Below are 6,000 nucleotides of genomic sequence, written 5' to 3'. Positions count from 1 at the left end.
TTCTACGTGGCATTGATTCAACAAGGTGCTGAAAGCATTCTTTAGAAATGTTGGCCCATATTGATAGGATAGCATCTTGCAGTTGATGGAGATTTGTGGGATGCACATCCAGGGCACAAAGCTCCCGTTCCACCACATCCCAAAGATGCTCTATTGGGTTGAGATCTGGTGACTGTGGGGGCCATTTTAGTACAGTGAACTCATTGTCATGTTCAAGAAACCAATTTGAAATGATTCGAGCTTTGTGACATGGTGCATTATCCTGCTGGAAGTAGCCATCAGAGGATGGGTACACGGTGGTCATGAAGGGATGGACGTGGTCAGAAACAATGCTCAGGTAGCCCATGGCATTTAAACGATGCCCAATTGGCACTAAGGGGCCTAAAGTATGCCAAGAAAACATCCCCCAAACCATTACACCACCAGCATCAGACTGTACAGTGGTAACAAGGCATGATGGATCCATGTTCTCATTCTGTTTATGCCAAATTCTGACTCTACCATTTGAATGTCTCAACAGAAATCGAGACTCATCAGACCAGGCAACATTCTTCAACTGTCCAATTTTGGTAAGCTCGTGCAAATTGTAGCCTCTTTTTCCTATTTGTAGTGGAGATGAGTGGTACCCGGTGGGGTCTTCTGCTGTTGTAGCCCATCCGCCTCAAGGTTGTGCGTGTTGTGGCTTCACAAATGCTTTGCTGCATACCTCGGTTGTAACGAGTGGTTATTTCAGTCAAAGTTGCTCTTCTATCAGCTTGAATCAGTCGGCCCATTCTCCTCTGACCTCTAGCATCAACAAGGCATTTTCGCCCACAGGACTGCCGCATACTGGATGTTTTTCCCTTTTCACACCATTCTTTGTAAACCTTAGAAATGATTGTGCGTGAAAATCCCAGTAACTGAGCAGATTGTGAAATACTCAGACCGGCCCATCTGGCATCAACAACCATGCCACGCTCAAAATTGCTTAAATCACCTTTCTTTCCCATTCTGACATTCAGTCTGGAGTTCAGGAGATTGTCTTGACCAGGACCACACCCCTAAATGCATTGAAGCAACTGCCATGTGATTGGTTGATTAGATAATTGCATTAATGAGAAATTGAACAGGTGTTCCTAATAATCCTTTAGGTGAGTGTATATTTCTGTTGTGTCTTCACTCAGTTGACATAGTCGGCACAGTTCACTCTTGGTTTAAATCTCATCTGATAGTTACAATTGTTAAGCATAAATCCTCTTCTGCCTCTATTACTCATGATTAACTTCAAGGATCTGTTTTCAGTCTCCATCTTTTTCTAATATATAGTATACAGTACATGCTCCCTTTAGGGCATTTTTTTCGTACATGTTTCAGCTTTGGGCAGCATGGTGGTGCAGTGGGTACCGCTGCTGCCTCACAGTTAGAAGACCCAGGTTCGCTTCCCATATCCTCCCTGCATGGAGTTTGCATGTTCTCCCCGTGTCTGCATGGATTTCCTCCGGGTGCTCTGGTTTCCTCCCACAGTCCAAAGACATGCAGGTTAGGTGCATTAGCAATTCTAAATTGTCCCTAGTGTGTACTTGGTGTGTGTGTGTGTGTCCATGCCCTGCGGTGGGCTGGTGCCCTGCCTGGGGTTTGTTTCCTGCCCTGTGCTGGCTGGGATTGGCTCCAGCAGACCCCCGTGACCATGTAGTTAGGATATAGCAGGTTGAATAATGGATGGATGGATGTTTCAGCTTTCAATATTATGTTGGTGATATTCAGATTTAAAGTGGTTTCAGAAAGTATTTAGATCCTCTCATTTTTTCACAGTTTGTTATGTTGCAGCCTTGTGCTAAAATCATTTTTAGACATTTTTATAATGATTAAAAAAAACATATATATATATATATATATATATATATATATATATATATATATATATATATATACTGTATATTATATATACATAGTAATAATAATACAACACAGGCATCATAAAGAGTTGGGGCAGCCACCCATATATTGTTTTTCCCGGCTGCAAAAGTTTAAGTTTTTTAAGCTTGATGTGCATAGAACAGAGTCCACCAAAGAACTGATTACAATAGACAGATGGAGGCTTTAAAGGCCTGTAGAGGAAGTGACAACATCAAAAGGGCCAGAACCAGAAGTGATGCCGTCTGGACTGGAAATGATGTCAGCACAGGGCCCGGTGCCGGAAGTGACGTCAACAAAAGGGGCCGGCTCCAGAAGTGATGACTTCTGAGGCACCGGAACCTTGCAGGATTTCCCAGGAAAGGTCTGTAAGGAACTGAGAAAGACAGTCAGCGCACTCCACCGCCCCCTAGTCGGATGTTTTATTACCATTACTCAGACCCTTTAGCCCTGGGAAAGTTCACGTGTTAATTTTTGCAATTAATGTGGCCAGTTTAACACATTAAAAAATGTTGTCGCACCCAGGGCAGACAACAAGGCGATCGCCTCATACTGGTATTCATTTTCTTGATTTATACATAATGATATAGATACAGTATAGTGGGAGGAAAGGATGGAGGCAAGGTTGGGGGTTATGGTAGTCGTGGTGTAATGCAAGAGAAAAGATAAAATTTGCACTTTTTTTTCTTACATTTCTTTAAGAAGATTGCATCAATGTCATATCATGCAAGTTCAAATTAAGTTATCTAGTACCTCTGTATTTAACTTGCCAATCCGCTAGCCAGCTTACAGTGCAGACTGCCATAATATAATGACAAAAGTCTACGAAATAGAAGTGTAATGATAATCCCTATGCATGATTCATGTTTGCCATATCTTTGCTAAGTTATGTAAAGATGGCAACGGAACCATCCAAGTAATGCACAGTGTTGGTTTTAGGCAAGATAGCTGCTATGGAGAACTTTATGTGTACCAGAAATAAAGGTGTACAGCAGTGTTTTCCAACCTTTTTTGTATGGCCACACACTTTTTGTAACCCAAAACTTCCCAAGGCACACCATGATTCTACCGACTACAAAAACATTAAATTACATAAACGTGCTAAACTGTCTGAAGGGGACTACCGGAGACACAGTGACAAAAATCAGTTTGGAGATTGATGTTCACAGACACAGCACAGTGAGTACTCATATGCCCATTGTCCCTTGGCTTTGTGAGAGTCACTGGCAAACACACACACCCAGGCAGATCGACCCCTGACACGTCTCTTGGCTTCTAAAGTGCACTCTAAGTACTATGTCTGCAAAATAGTGATTACAGAGCTGCTTTTATGGCAGCTTCTCCAGGTAGTCCCTTCCTCCTCGCAGAGGTCTTGACCACCTGAGGCTATACACTATTATTTGCATGGTGCACCAGTTGTTGTGTTAATTCTCAAATTGGCATAGTGTTTAAAACACAGACTTGTCAAAGTAAAACTAAACAATCAAAACAAGTGTAAATTTTGAATGAATTGCTGAAGACTGATTTAACTGAAACTATAAGCATCTCCTAAATGAGCATACATTAAAGCATACCTTTAAGCCATTTCCCATGTGCATGTGTGTGACAATGTACATATAAATTATACCCTGGAATCTACTTTGGTATGATGCAATAAGCTTCACACACCAGGGGCTTCATGTATAAACAGTGTATGCACAAAAAATTTGCAGACACCCATTTCCATGCTCACTTCAAGATGCATAAAAACTAAGCTTGGCATAAAGTCACACACATTTTCACAGCAGCCTCGCATCATGCATATACACTTTTCTGCTTGGTTTTACGAACTGGCAGCACCCTGCGTTAAAACAGTGCTTCTTTATCTGTGTGGTCACCTTTTCTTTTTTTGATTCACATCCATGACATGGGCTTTATCAAATACACTGAAATTAATTGCATTTTTTACAATTTTAAGGCACTTCATTGCAGTTATTCTGTGACAATATAATGGTGCATTTAATGACCAAACTATTCCAAATACCATAGATGCTTTAGCGTTGTTACTCTTAGTACACCACTGAGAGAATTTTAGCCCATTGTATTTGTGTGTGATATCACGGTTCTACATCAGCTGATCAGAAACCTCTACAGCAGATTGTGTCAATGGATTATCAGGATACAGCTTCCAGTCCTGGAGGACATTTATAGCACATGCAGCCTCAGGAAAGCCACCAGCATTTGAATGGATTCCACTCGCCCATGCCACAGTCTATTTGAACTTCTCCCGTCCGACAAATGCATCAGAGCCTTTCCTGCATGGACCTTGAGGTTCCAAAACAGTTTCATCCCAAGACCTATAAATTGTGGCAGATGGCTGGGGGGGCGACCCAGCCGGGACTCCTTGGAGGACCTCAGACCATGTGGGGGCAACCACCCTGGTTGCTAAGAGGACCATGGGTACAGAGCTTTGAAGGTTCGACCCTGTAGGGGCCCGTGGTCACTGCCAGGGGTGCCCGGATGCCTTGGAAGCCCTGGACCTCAGCACTTCCGCCACACCGGAAGTGCTGGGGAAGACGTGCAGGGACACCCGTAGTGTTTCGGGATACAGCCAGCACTTCTGCCCCACTGGGGTGTGTCGATGGGGGATTGCCGGAGCACACCTGGAGCACATCCGGGTGCTTATAAAAGGGGCCGCCTCCCTCCATGTGAGGGCTGGAGTCAGGAGTGAGGAAGACAAGGTCTGGGAGGAGGCAAGGAGGCAGCCTGAATAGAAGTGAAAGCATTTGTGTTGTGGCCATGACTTTGGGGGTTTTGAGGTGCACTTGAACTGTAAATATGTATAATAAATGTGTGTTGGGTGATGTCAACGTGTCCACCTGTGTCCGAGCTCCACAAAATGTACTCAATCAGTCCATCAGGTGCTCCTGGTAGAACTGTTTGTACTTAGAATTACAATTACCTCACTGTAAACTTGCACTACAACTGTAATATTGCACAACCTGAGCCACTTTATGAACCATTTGTATATATATACTATATATACATGTATATTGAAGTTATGCTTTCATATTGTATATTTTTCAATGTTTTGTTTTTATTTCCATCCATCCATCCATTATTCAACCCGCTATATCCTTACTACAGGGTCACAGGGGTCTGGTGGAGCCAATCCCAGCCAAAAAAGGGCGCAAGGCAGGAAACAAACCCCGGGCAGGGCGCCAGCCCACCGCAGGTGTTATCATTTTATTATTATTATTATTATTATTATTATTATTATTATTATTTTTATATTATTTTATAGGAAAATTAGTTTATGGAGGAGTTGCATATTGAATCTCACTGTACAAAACAATGCCAATAAATGAATTCAATTCAATTCAATAGAAGAGAGTGCGTATTTACAGATGATGATATCTGGCTTCTAAATCAATTTAGATTTTGGGCATGGTAGCATAGCAGTAACGATGAGTTGGCACCACATCCAGGGTTGTTCCTGCTACCTACTCTATGCTTGCTGGAACTGGTGTGAGCTTGTTTAATATATGCTTTACTGCATTTCATCATTAAATTGATATCAAGTATACATCTAAGTATTCTAAAATGTTCAGACAGCTGCAATATAATGAATGTAATGTATTCTGTCTGGCAATCTCTGCTTTCACACTCTGGTTGGCATAAGAGAAAGACCCTTTAAGAAGCACATAGGGATTAACAACTGGATAGGGGAACACATAAAATACGAAGCATTTAACACGCTACTTTAGTTACGATTAGGAGTTTAGAAACTGTAGTAAATTAAACATTGATTTTGGGATGTTCTACTTTAACGACAAATTACTACATTAAACTGGAAATTTCAAGATTAAAGTTGGCATTTTGACTTTTATCTCAACGTATACCTTTTTTTCTTCACTGTGTCCCTATTTGTTTTTCTCCTCTGTGGCACTAATATGCTTCCTTATGACACTCAGACACTCACATTTCTCTTTGACTTTGACATCTGACCACTTGTTTTTTATTTCTGGCACTCTTCGACTTTCTGAACTTAAACTTTTGAGGGTAACTTCATCCATTTCCTTTGCTCACACTGCTGTCTAAGCCACCAAATAGTACATTTCTCCTTTC

The sequence above is a fragment of the Polypterus senegalus genome, chromosome 15, assembly GCF_016835505.1.
Source record: "Polypterus senegalus isolate Bchr_013 chromosome 15, ASM1683550v1, whole genome shotgun sequence".
Lineage (NCBI taxonomy): Eukaryota > Metazoa > Chordata > Cladistia > Polypteriformes > Polypteridae > Polypterus > Polypterus senegalus.
This window is presented reverse-complemented; position numbering follows the sequence as displayed.